Genomic DNA, 13,864 nt, shown 5'->3' with positions numbered 1-13,864 from the left:
AAAGAGTTGAAAGTCAACTACAAAGTAATTTTATACAAAGAAAAATCCTCGATTTCAAAAGCCTTATTGAAAAAGAAATATGTGCTGATTTACCATCTGCTTTTTGGAATAGGAAACAACATTTGGTAGATTTGCCTTATGAAAATTCTTTTGATGAAAAACAAATACCCACCAAAGCACGTCCAATCCAGATGAACATGGATTTGGAACAACATTGCAAAAATGAAATCAAAGATTTAGAGTCAAAAGGACTCATTGTTAAGTCAAGGTCCCCTTGGTCTTGTGCCGCTTTTTATGTCAACAAAAATTCTGAAATAGAAAGAGGCGTTCCTAGACTTGTGATAAATTACAAACCTTTGAATAAAGCTTTAAAATGGATTAGGTACCCAATACCTAATAAAAAAGATTTGCTCCAAAAACTTTGTTCAGCTTTCATTTTTTCTAAATTTGATATGAAGTCTGGTTTTTGGCAAATACAAATCCATCCTAAAGATCGTTATAAAACAGCTTTTACTGTTCCCTTTGGACAATACGAATGGACAGTAATGCCTTTTGGTTTGAAAAATGCACCCTCAGAATTTCAAAGAATCATGAATGATATTTATAATCCCTATTCTGAGTTTTGCATTGTTTACATAGATGATGTGTTGATTTTTTCTCAAAGTATTGACCAACATTTCAAACATTTAAAGACTTTTCATCTTGTTACTAAAAAAGCTGGGTTAGCCCTTTCTAGTTCAAAGATTTCTTTATTCCAAACAAAAGTCCGATTTTTAGGACATCATATTTCTAAAGGAACCGTCACTCCTATAGAAAGGTCACTTTTGTTTGCGGATAAATTCCCGGACAAGATTTTGGACAAAACTCAATTACAAAGATTCCTTGGTAGTTTAAATTATGTTCTTGATTTCTGCCCTAATATCAATAGGATGTCTAAACCTTTGCATGATAGGTTAAAAAAGAATCCTGTTGCATGGACAGAAGAACATACCAAAGTGGTTAGATTAATAAAGCAATCTGTAAAAAATATTCCTTGTTTATTTCTTGCAAATCCTGCATTACCTAAAATTGTTGAAACTGATGCATCTGACATAGGTTATGGAGGAATATTGAAACAAAAGGATAATGATAAAGAACAGATAGTTCAATATGTTTCTGCTCATTGGAATGACTGCCAGAAAAACTATTCTACTATCAAAAAAGAAATCCTTTTCATTGTTTTATGCATTACAAAATTTCAAAGTGATTTATTAAATCAAAAATTTTTACTTAGAATTGACTGCAAAGCTGCAAAACATGTTTTAGAAAAAGATGTTCAAAACATTGCATCAAAACAAATTTTTGCACGTTGGCAAGCTATTTTAAGTGTTTTTGATTTTGATATTGAATTTATTAAAGGTGACAAAAATTCTGTTCCTGATTTTCTAACTCGGGAATTTCTTCAAAACAGATAATGCCGCCAAAGAAGAATAAAGGTAAAGCAGTTCTCAAAGACACTGGTTCCCAAGAACCTTCCAAAGAACCCCAGTCAACCCCTTCTAAAGAAAAATTACTTTCTTCTGCCATGCCCATTAAATCTTGGATTGAAATGGTTGAAGAACATGGAGCCCAATACAAATCTATTTCTTCTGATGACCAAGTAAAGCAATGGATGAGTTCCATTACAAAATCACCTGAGCTCATGCTCGCCCTCCAAAACCTTTCTCAAAGCCAAATTTCTCCCCAAAAAGAAATTGAAATTACAAAACCCTCTTCCCAAAATATTGTTGTCTCTGCTGAAAGCTCATCCTCCCAAATTGTGCTTTCTCAGCCAACACCTTCAAAGAAAACCTCCGATTGGTTTGATAAAACCCATTTTCAAAACATTCTTTCTTTAGAAGATGGATTTTACCATTCTGATCCTTTTCAAAGCATTTCAAAGTTTTTTCCCAAAGGCTGGTTTTCTCAAACCATGGGATTTGACAAAACCCCAGTCTTATTATCAAAGCATTTTGGAAATAACTGAATCAGTTAAATTCAAACATTTCTTTCTTGACAAAGCTCATCCAGAACCGGCTTATTCCACGGCCACAATCCTCAAAGTATTGAGCCCAAATCAGTGGGGTGACCTACTCCACAATTTTAAAACCTTCCCTCTAAATTTTGAAACCCGTTTACCACATTGTCGGACTTTTTCCTACTGGGATTACCAACAAGCATGGTATAACACCTTTTTTATCCAAAACCCTAAAAAATCCCATTCTTGGTTATTTTTCTTCAACACAAAGATAACCGTTCAAAGCCTTCCAAATTGGTTTCAGCATTGGTGGAATCATTTTGGCCCAATTCCACAAATCTTATCACCAAACGCTACAAATTGCCTAAACCTCTTCAAAGCCCATTATTTACCCTCTGTCTCAGAAAAAAGATTTCCCCCCTTTCTTTGCTTTTGTGCAAATTTCTTCCTTCCATGGGTCTGTTCGTGGAACCTGCGTTTCCACAACCAAGATTCCCAAGTCATCCTTCAAAGAACCTTTAAAGTCAAATGGTGGTCAAAATTTGATGAACAGTCCAAATTGACTGTCAACATAATCAAAGATTGGCTCTCCTCTAAAAACCTCCTACAACCAACCCTGGAAGCCTCTAAAGCCCAACAGACCTTCCTAACCCAAAAATCCAAAGCCCAGTCTCTTTTGGCAAGCGCCAAAACGGAAGATGAGTATTTCAAAGCCATGGAACAGCTCCTCGCCTCTCGATCAAAGTCCTTAGCTGCAGGTTCCTCTGAAGATGAAGATGAAGATGTTGATGATGATGAAGAACCTTTCATTTCTCTCGGAGACGATAATGAAGATGATTGTTTCGGTATTTTCTCTCCGATAAAGCATTGTAAATAATTATTTGATTATTTACTTTAAAGCAAAAAAAAAAAATATTTTTCGGGTGGTCCCCTGGACACAAGTGAGAGCGCACATGTCTCTTCACCCGTATTGTGCGTCAGTCTGTATTTCTGTACAAAGCATCTACTATTCAAAGATACGATCCATTTGTTACTGTGCACTTAAAAACCCGCTACAGTGAACAGTGCAGAGTTCCAGATGTTACTGTGCACTTAAAGTCCCGCTACAGTGAACAGATTAAAGATTTTGTATATAAACCGAGAGGAAGACTCAGACTCCTCAGGTTTTTCATTTCTTTCTTCAAAGCTTCTCTCTCTACTTCTCCCCCTTCTCTCTAAAAAACCTCTCTCTCCGAAGGGTTCCAAAGAAATTTTCTCTTTACCTTCAATCTTCTCGTCTTTCAATCTTCCCTTCTGGAAAGATTTGAAAATTTGTAAAGCCAGAAAGTAAAAATGTATGTTTAAATTCAGTTCTTTAAATTTCAATGTAATTTAAATTTTCGTAATTTACTTTAAAGCATTTACTTTTCTGCAATTTAATTTTATGCACATTTAAATTTCAGCAATTTATTTTAAAGCATTTTTCTTTTCAAAGCATGTCAGCAGACTGATCTGTATCAGATCTGCCATATAAATTCTACATTCCTCTGAGGCAAAGAGACCGGATCTCGATCCTCAGTTGTAAATCTTCTTTTCTTCCTCCATTCCTTCAGAGCACCATTTCCGGGATCCGGATCTGATACTGTGTATGTACCTAAACCTTTAAAAAGAACCTAATTCAAATCTGATAATAGCCCAATAAAAAGAATCAACCACGTTCAAAGTGACTTAACTTTATTTGGTAAAACAAAACTGATTTGGTATATCGGCTGGAAACCCGAACGTGCGGACTATTGATCTGTTCTAAGTCAGATCTGGGTCCAAAGGCTTCACTTTGTGTAGCATCGATCTGGTTTAACAACGCCACGTATCAATTAGTTATTAAAATTTGACTAACCGCGTTCAAATTTGTTTGATCATTATATGACCTAAAGAACTCCATAATCAAAGCTGGTAGTTTATTTTAAAATTTGGAAAAGCCGACCCATTAATTGTTTAATTAGAGTTTTTATATTGAAATCCTACGAAAGCACATCCATCCTTCGATCCTATTTCCTTCTGGTTTGGAATAAAGAAAGAGTTTAAAGCCAAACCTAAAACCCCATTCAATTTCAAAGATGCTACATGTTTTAAATGTGGCCTTGGAATCAGATCCTCCCCTTGGACTTTTGTTTGGAATAAAGAAATCTTTGAACTAGAAAGGGCTAACCCAGCTTTTTTAGTAACAAGATGAAAAGTCTTTAAATGTTTGAAATGTTGGTCAATACTTTGAGAAAAAATCAACACATCATCTATGTAAACAATGCAAAACTCAGAATAGGGATTATAAATATCATTCATGATTCTTTGAAATTCTGAGGGTGCATTTTTCAAACCAAAAGGCATTACTGTCCATTCGTATTGTCCAAAGGGAACAGTAAAAGCTGTTTTATAACGATCTTTAGGATGGATTTGTATTTGCCAAAAACCAGACTTCATATCAAATTTAGAAAAAATGAAAGCTGAACAAAGTTTTTGGAGCAAATCTTTTTTATTAGGTATTGGGTACCTAATCCATTTTAAAGCTTTATTCAAAGGTTTGTAATTTATCACAAGTCTAGGAACGCCTCTTTCAACCTTAGGACATCATATTTCTAAAGGAACCATCACTCCTATAGAAAGGTCATTTTTGTTTGCGGATAAATTCCTGGACAAGATTTTGGACAAAACCCAATTACAAAGATTCCTTGGTAGTTTAAATTATGTTCTTGATTTCTGCCCTAATATCAATAGGATGTCTAAACCTTTGCATGATAGGTTAAAAAAGAATCTTGTTGCATGGACAGAAGAACATACCAAAGTGGTTATATATATATATATATATTTATAGTTAAATATATCATCGATTATCAACTAAAATAAGTTACATACCTCCACCTTCAGCCATTGTTGTTTAAGTTAAATTTGAATAAGACTTAGAATCTTTTAGCCTATTCCTCTATGTAGCCTTTTGTTTGATAGGTAATTCACATGCAAAGTTGTTACTAGCTAGGCTAGAGACTCTTAATATTTATAATGGACTTTATTCATCTCCTTCAATCAAGAAAGTGAGTAAATTATTCTAATTTTAATTTTTAGAAATTTGGAATAATTATTCTCATCATTATCTAATCATGAGTAATCTTAATTTATCTCAGTTTATGGATGTGAGCCGCATTAAGTACATGCGTGTAACATTGATTTTGAGATTAGCACATGTATTAATTTAATGATAATGTATGTAATATATTCATGAACCATATCAATTAAAAATATGCATGTAACAAATCATCCAGCCCAATAAATTTTTGACACCCCTTCTTGAAGCCATCTCTAAAACCTAGAAAGCTTACCATGAACCCTTGAAATCTATACTTATTTGTAGGTGTGTCATCTTTTGTTACTTTAAGCAATGCTGCCCCTAGCATCTGTTGTTTAATGATGTAAGCACAATTCCAAAGTTACCTAGAGCTTTCAATATGATCTCCATCAGCAGTTGGCTCCAATATTTTTCTCTTTACTCTGTAAACTTTTCTAGAGATCTACCATACTCTATACATTATCTTAAAATCCTTAATAAGAATGCCTATAACAATTCTTAGATCACTTGTCACTTTATTCTTATACTTCCTTGCAATCCAATCAACATTAACCTTTGGATTTTTCACAAGACCCTTACATGTGTTGTGTAAGGTCTGAATTTCAAAGCATTGTCCAAATCTCTACAGTGCTACATATACTTTGAAGGGACGTTTATTTATATAACATTTACAAACAACTCTTTTTCTCTCAAACTTAGTCCTTCAACCTTTGAAATCTTATTTTATACAGTGACACTTCAGAGCCCATGCAAAAGTTTAAAAAATTTTGAACACTTGTCTAACTTTGAATTCAACAAGTTAGGTTTCATTCACAAACATTTAAACACCCAATATAAGACATTATGCTAAAAGGATGCTCATCTTCTGATTCTAACATTAGCCCCGAATATGCATGATCACTTTCATATCAATCTAAGCATTATCATTTTCATATCAATCTAATAAGTTATTAATTGCATTATGTTCATTGCTATTATATTGAGATTCTTATTTTCAAGCTTCTCTATCATCAATATCATTTTCTAATTCAGAAAATACATAGAAGTCATTTTCTATTTCTAATAACTCATCATCATGAATTTTATTATTCATACTTAACTTTCTCTTTTTGGTTGTCTTGTGCCTACTCATCATATGCTCTGAATCCACTGCATTTTTCTTTTTCATTTTCCTTTAATTTCTTGTTTTGAACCATTCTTGGAACAGCTATAGGTAGTTTTTATTTATAAGCCTCTGAGAAGCCTATATTTTGGCAGCTGCAAACTTCCTTTTGTTAGCTTATCTTTTTGAAGCTTTAATAGTAGTATTTGGAAATTATAGCTGCTTTGCTTTCTTTTAGAAAACTGCACTTGGTTAACTTATCATGCCAAGTTTTGTGAGGTAGTGTAACTGTTTCTACCTAAAGTTCTATAAAGATAGCATCCTCTAAAAACAATTGTAAAAGACAATCCTTGAAGAACTAAGACAATGCTAGATCAACTACCTTCTTATCAAGATTAATGTCATCCTCATTATCCATTTTAGGAAAGTCATAGAAGTCATAGAGATCCTCAATTTCAAAGTCACATATATGGTCACTACGTTGTGAGAGGTGAAATGAGTCAGTTTCAAAATCATTAACTTTGTGTGGAGCCTTATCTTCAAAGGGCGTAGTGATTTCATTAATGGTGTTTCCTAATGTAACAAAGGGTTAACTGTATGTATTTAGTATGGGATATGTCAAACTTTGGTTTAGTTATTGGTGATTGATGAAATAAGGATGTTTGAGCAACATGTTCTTTTATAAGAGCAATGAAACAAATAGCTAGATTTTTGTTATTAGTGACTATTGGCTTTAGTTTTTGTGGTATTTGTTGGGTGGCTTGTGATTCAAAAGTGGATGTGTTATTAGATATAAGCGTGTCTTTGTGTTGTGAATGAGGTTCAAGTTGAGCTTGAGGTTTAGGTTGAGATTGAGAATTAAAATGAGTTTTAAGTTTAGGTTTAGCTTGAGATTTGTGTTAAGGCTGAGATTTAGGGTAAAGTTCAAGCTAAGTTAAGCTTAAAGTTTAGGTTGAGGCTGGGATGTAGGATGAATTTCAAGTTTAGGTTCAATAGCAGGTTTATGTTGGGATTCAGAGTGAAGTTCAAGTTTAGGAATGAAGGGCTTCGTATTTATGAAATGATACTCTTTATTGTTCGTTTTCTTCCCATAGACTTTTTTCTACGTCCCTTTTGTGAACTTCCTGCTTATTTATGTTGTTCTAGTGCAGCTGTGTCATTGCTTCATTTCATTGTCTCTGTGACTATTTTTAAAACACACCTAAAACCTTGGACTCCTCAGCATCGGGTATAGCTACAAATCTTCAATCTGATTAGGGGCATTATTTCCGTATTAAATATTACTCAGTATACTTCTTATTATTGTACAAATTTCAAACCTGATAAAGCTCATGATCATTATTAATTGTCCCATTAAATCTATTTCTAGGCAGTGTCACAACAAGAAATCTGACAATAGATGACAGACAACTTGTGACAGATTCTGGGTAAAATCGTATATATTATAAAAGCATGACGGACTTGTGACAGAATATAGTTCTATCATGCATTAGTGATGATTTTGTGATAGAATTATTGTTTATCAAGAATTGATGATGGAATCGTGATAAAAATTTGCTATATCAAGAAATTATGATAGAATTATGATTTTGATTGTGTTTGACCAAATTTTAATGCATTATTTTATTTAAAAAATCAAACAACACTTTTTTAAAAATTAAAAAAATAAAAACAAAAAGAATAAAGGCTACAATTTACCATAGGATTGCTTAAAACACACAATTTTGTCTAAGTGTTGGACGTTCTCCCAATCACTCTCCATTTTGCCTCTTTCTTTCATCATTTGAAACCCTAGAATTGAAATTTCAATCTTAATAGATCATAAAAACTCCACTATTTTGTCATTCAAAATGCCACCATTCTTCCTTCATATAAAACTGTCACGCTTGTTTGCTCTCTCATTTCACATTGTTACTCAGTTTTTTCATATTTTCGTCATCTCCACAAGTAGATCTACCTCCACTGTGAGAAACAATTGATTTTTTTAATTTTTTTTCCTTGACGAATCAAACCATATCCAAGTCAGGTTGCTAAATTTTTTTTTAAAATTAAAATTGACATAAGGTATGTATTAAAACTTGTGGGTTTAGTTTTCTAAATAGTAAAATTGACGGGATTTTGGTGCAAAAATTGATTGGGTTTAATTTGCATGGTATTGGATTTGTTGTGGAGGGGTAAGGTAATGGTGGCTTGTGGTTGTCGCGATGGTTAGGGTTTGGCTTTATCTTGATATTTTCATGTTCAATTATCTTGTAAATTTTACTCGTTCTTGTCTAAGAAATCATGATTTGGGAAAATTTGAATGTCAATTGAAGATTTAACATGTATAATTGGTTTACAATTTTGAAAGATTTTTGCACATGTAAAGTGCTTGATTAAATGTCTATTAGAGATTCATATAGTTAACATTTTATTTTTATCTACATAATACGGGAGAAGGTATTTGATTAAATGTGTGTTAGAATTACTATTTTTCTCTACATAGTTTAGGAGAAAATGGTTATAGAAATTTATGATGGTTGCTTTTCTTGGTTTGTTGGAAGTGTTCGTCATCATTATTTAATGTAATCTTGCTTGATAATTTTTGTCTTTTTCTGAATGGTTTGCCATGCAGTTTAAGAAGCCTAGACCATTAATGGCTGCTAGAATTCGTGGGATGCTGTTAATGTTCCAAAATGTATGTGTTTATGATTTCTTGCCCTATGTCGCTGTGTTAAATGTTTAAGTTTGTTTGGAAGGAGTTTTTAATTTGTTAGTACTTAAAAAGAATTTGACTTTTGACTTCATATGTTTTTTTTTATGAACTTGTGTTTTAGCACATTACCAATTTCTTGCCAAGTGAAAGCTTAGATTATATTCCAATTCAATCAGGGTGTAATAACCACTGATTTTTATGGTGATCTTTTTCTTTCCATGAAACATATTGTTTTCCAGATTTTAGCCCATGTTTTTCATTCATAATATCATATTGTTTTTGTATTCATTAGGTCTCTTTATTCTATAATAATTTAGAATGTAGAACATTGATATTTTGTTTTAGAGTTTTCTTGCCAACTATTCTTATGCTAGATTTATCCAGTATATTTTGCAAGATAGAGCTATTATAAGATTTTTGTTTTGAGATCCCTTGTTTTGTGCTCTTTTATTTTTTTTTCATTTGAAAAGTGAATACTTTTTTATAAATAATGATAATCGTGTAAACATAATTTAATGTATTTTATCTTTTTTTTTTCTAACTGTAATATTGCTGATTGTTTAGTGACACTTCTTCAAATTCACAATTTTAGTTGATACTGAATTTTACATTTTAATATGTGATGTATTATATTTCCTAGCAGTTACATTGTTTGTCTAATTGTAAAAATGGGATGGTCTGATGCTATCTAATTTTGCTTTGGAGCAGCAACATCATATAGCAAGGCAAGAGCTAAGTCATGCATTGTACTAGGTAATAGCACTTGAGGTTATGCCTGCTAAAGTTTAATTCACAAATTATCTCTTTATATTCGGCATTTAGTGTATATGATACATATCATCTGTTTGATTGTATTGATGTACATACTGTATTGTGCTAGCTGAAGTTAATGGAAAGATGAGCTTGTTGCTAAATAATTTGATTTTATAGATAATTAGTTTATAAGCTTACTGTTATATTTTATAAAATGTATTTGTCCAAAAAACACGCATTGAGCCTTAGCAAATTTCATTTTTTTTTTCTCTATAGAATTACACATTTACAATTTATGTCTTCTTTTGTTTGACCATAGCCTACAAATTGTAATTAAATCATCACTTGAGCAGCTCATTGACCTTAGCATATTGATTTGTCCTCAACATGATGCTGCTTGTCATGTAATTGCTAGACTTAAAAAGGAAAGGGATGAAGCATGGTCATCACTTGCGCAATCTGAAAGACAAATAATGCCTACAACATTAATTGCAATTACATCTTATGCTACTCTTAGTAGTGGGAAAAGATGTTCTTTCTCCTCATAGTTTTAGGTTTACTTTTGTTTTAGTATCCCTCATATTTACCTTTTACTTATTTATTATCTCATTCGATATCTTAGCCTCTAAATATGAGGATTTGGGCCTTGCTGATAGAAAATATATGCTTGAATTACTTCTGCCATTATTGCTAAGCTGACAGACCGTAATGTGACTCTTTTATAATAGCAAAAAAGGCAATAGGTACTCTTTGTTAATGTGGATGGTTTTGCTCATACAAGTATCATATGTGTCTTTTACCTTATTTGATGCTGGAATTAGAGTGCTATTGGAAGATGGTATTGGTGCTCGAAGTTTTGCTGGAGTCTTGCTATTGGAATATTTTCATTCATCGTTGGAAGTTTTGTTGGGCAACTTGGCTTGGTGGATGAAGTTTGAATTGTTTTTCTTGGTGTTTAATTGGAATTTAACTATGAGTTTATATTTTGGTATGATTTTTTTTCTTATTTGGGATGATTTATTTTGTAATGATGGTGATGACATTTGATATTAGATGTATTTATTTTGAAATTAATTTGTTGGATTGAATGTATGTTATATTAATTGTTTTTACTTTTTTTTATGATATTCATTTTTATTAATTGATTAAATTTGTAAACAAGAATTCACAAATAAATTATAATCATATATATAATTTATATATAACTTTATGACGGGAAATATGCATCATAAAATTTTTCATAAAACATTTCCTACCAAAATTAATAATAAATATACAAATTGACAATTTAATTTCCCGCCAAAAAATTAAAAAATGGCATGAAAATTTAAATTAGTTTAAATTTAAATTTAATTATTTTTTCATATTAAAATATTGTGTGATGGATATATGATTGTAAAATGCCATCATTAATTCATGACGGAAAATAATTTGTCATATATTCATAATAATGACATAGATGACGGATGAATTGTCTGTCATAAACCCCCTTTTATGATAGTTATTTTCCGTCATCTATTGTCTATTTTCTTGTAGTGTGTCACTTCAACTATAAATCTTTTAGCTCTATAGCTATTTCTACAAAACACCATTTTCATTACAACATTAATTAAGATCACTTTACTTAAAGTGCCTGGGTCAATGAAGCTAACCTCAACTGTTTCACCAACAAAATTGACAATGGCCTTCACCCTCAATCAAGTTTCGCTAAAAATAAGAATCATACATACAATCATGACATCATTAAAACAAATCATACATATCATAAATTAAAAAAAAACATAAAAATAGCGATGATAAAACACCAAAACCCTTGTTATGAAAATCTAAACATGATATTGACATTAAAATTTCAAACCAGAGTAATCTGAAGTTCTTAATACACTCAATGAATTTGCAATAAAACAAAATGCTTGAAAAAAAAATCATACTAACTACAAACATAATGCCTTATAAACACCAAGATCATTAAGAGTAACAATAACATCAGCATGAATATCTTCTCTCTACTAACATATCTTTACAAATGAAAGCATTAATTTCAACAAAGTGAAAAATGAAATAAAAAACCTCAAATTTAGTAAACCTAGGGTTTGTTATTTTTTCTATAGATGTCAAACCAAAAGTAATCAATCCCATTGACACATTAGTTTTTGGTACTAAACATTATCATCCAATACTTGAAAATTTACTAAACCCTTCAACTAGAAAATAAAATGGAGATTAAAAGAAATATCTAACCTCAGCCATCGTAAAGGTGGTTTGTTGTTGTAGCAGCCTTTAATTTTTTGTCTTGACACAATTTTCACTAGCCAAATTTGATCATTCTTATCATGCTCCATTTCTAAGCTTCACTCTAAATCGTGTGAAGAAAATGCAACAATGCCCGAAATACAAAAGGATAGTTATAGTGCAAATAATAAAATCTTTGAGACTTAACATATTAAGGGAAATTATCTATCGACCACCTATTTTTTCAAGCTTTTTAAAAAATACACAATTTTTTTTTCTAGAATCCACATGAAGTTACATTTCTTTTCACTTGTCCACTTCCGTTTGGAGACCGTTAAGAAAACTAACGGAATATTGTGTAAATAACTTTTTTACTCTCAGATGTAAAAGAAAAATTATCCACCGACCACTTTTTTTTTCATATGTTTTCAAAAATACACAATTCTTAATTTTTTTTTTACTGAACTCCACTTGAAGTTATATTGTTTTGCACTTGTCCACCACTGTGTTGTTGTGAAATGAAAATTTTACTCTTATGATGTTAGTAAAGTTCTAACGGTGTTATAACGAGAGTGGACCAATGAAAAAAATATTAACTTCAAGTGGAGTGCTGCAAAAAAAAAATTGTGTATTTTTGAAAAACGGTGAAAAAATAGGTAGTCGGTAGATAATTTTTCTATTAAAATAAAGTAACTGAATAAAATATTTAAGGGTTATGTATGATGTGTATAAGGGTGCTGACATTGAATAAACATGCACAAGATTTTAGATCTACTGTTGTAGTATGTGAACAAATACAATTTTACCCTTTTAGATTTAAAACTAGTAGAGAGTTAACAAAAATTGGGGGTCAATTGAAGTTTTCATACTTTTGAGAGATAAATTGAAGTATGTCAATCTAATTAGGCGTAAGCTTAAGTTTATCCTTTTAATGTTATATATAGTAATTAGGGTTTGTTTATTAAGTGTTTGAATTTTGAAATTCTATTAATTTAAGATGTTTTTCTGAATTTGTTTGCTTGTTTTTTTTGTAACTTATGTATGATTTTTAGACATTTACATTTGAATAAAAAGAGTGAATTTTAGTGACTTTTTTCTAAATAGTAAAAGGTCTGAATAAGGAAGTAAATATTGTTGACATAAAAGGTTTGATTTTAATGATAAAAAACAATATGGTAAAAGTTATATGGGAAAAATTCATGCCAAGGGCATGAATTTGAGTGGAATTTTCATAATGGCTGCTATTATAAAGAATCTACTGCTTGGAAAATTTTAAGAACTAACTTAAGTAAGAGTAATTGGAAATGAGCATTGAGGACCTACTTGTTAGACTACAATTTGAAGAAGACAATAGATGGATCATTCTATGGCAAAGGTGAATTTTGTAAAAGATAGTAAAAGCCGTAAAGCTAAATGCCTAAAAGGAATCAACAAATACGCAATATCAATTGTGGGAAAACAAAAATTTTCATACATATTCTTATGAATTTGGGGGTATTATGCTAAAGTAGTCATACCTTCACCAAAGAAGATGAAAATAGGACTAAAAATTGATAATTACATCAAAGTGAATGCAACAATTTTGCATGCATGCTTTGTAATAGCGAGGGTACATAGTAATATGTATAATGGTAAATCTAGACATATATATCGTAAACATAATGCCATTAGTCAACCATTAATCCTCTACTAAAGTTATTTTTGTTTGACAAGTAAAGTAAAGAATAACATTATGGATCCACTAACTAAAGATTAAATAGAGAGTTAGTACAGACGTCATCAAGGAATTAGACAAAAAACCCATGAAAATAAAAGATTTTTATGAAGGAAAATCTAACATTGTTGATTGGAAATCCCAATATCTAGGTTCAAAGGGACAACCTAATTGTATAAGACTTAATTGATCACTATGGAGGCTACCTTATTGTCAATTCCTATGATGAAAAAGTAATGCCCGTAAAGAAAAGATGATGAGCTATGCTCTTAATG

The 13,864-nt window shown here is 31.3% G+C and overlaps 1 long non-coding RNA gene across 2 annotated transcripts; it reads left to right on the top strand.

Annotated features, from left to right (window-relative positions):
• Window positions 1-7,880: 7,880 nt before the first annotated feature.
• On the top strand, window positions 7,881-10,760 carry LOC102608577 (uncharacterized). 2 transcript variants are annotated; one of them, XR_008055226.1, is made up of 3 exons: window positions 7,888-8,872; window positions 9,599-9,643; window positions 10,465-10,760. It is a non-coding gene; the product is annotated as an uncharacterized LOC102608577 (long non-coding RNA). The 2 variants fall into 2 exon arrangements; XR_008055225.1 differs by having other exon boundaries at window positions 7,881-9,643.
• Window positions 10,761-13,864: the final 3,104 nt, after the last annotated feature.

Source organism: Citrus sinensis, chromosome 5 (genome assembly GCF_022201045.2).
Source record: "Citrus sinensis cultivar Valencia sweet orange chromosome 5, DVS_A1.0, whole genome shotgun sequence".
In the NCBI taxonomy this organism is placed as follows: domain Eukaryota; kingdom Viridiplantae; phylum Streptophyta; class Magnoliopsida; order Sapindales; family Rutaceae; genus Citrus; species Citrus sinensis.
This window is presented reverse-complemented; position numbering and strand designations above follow the sequence as displayed.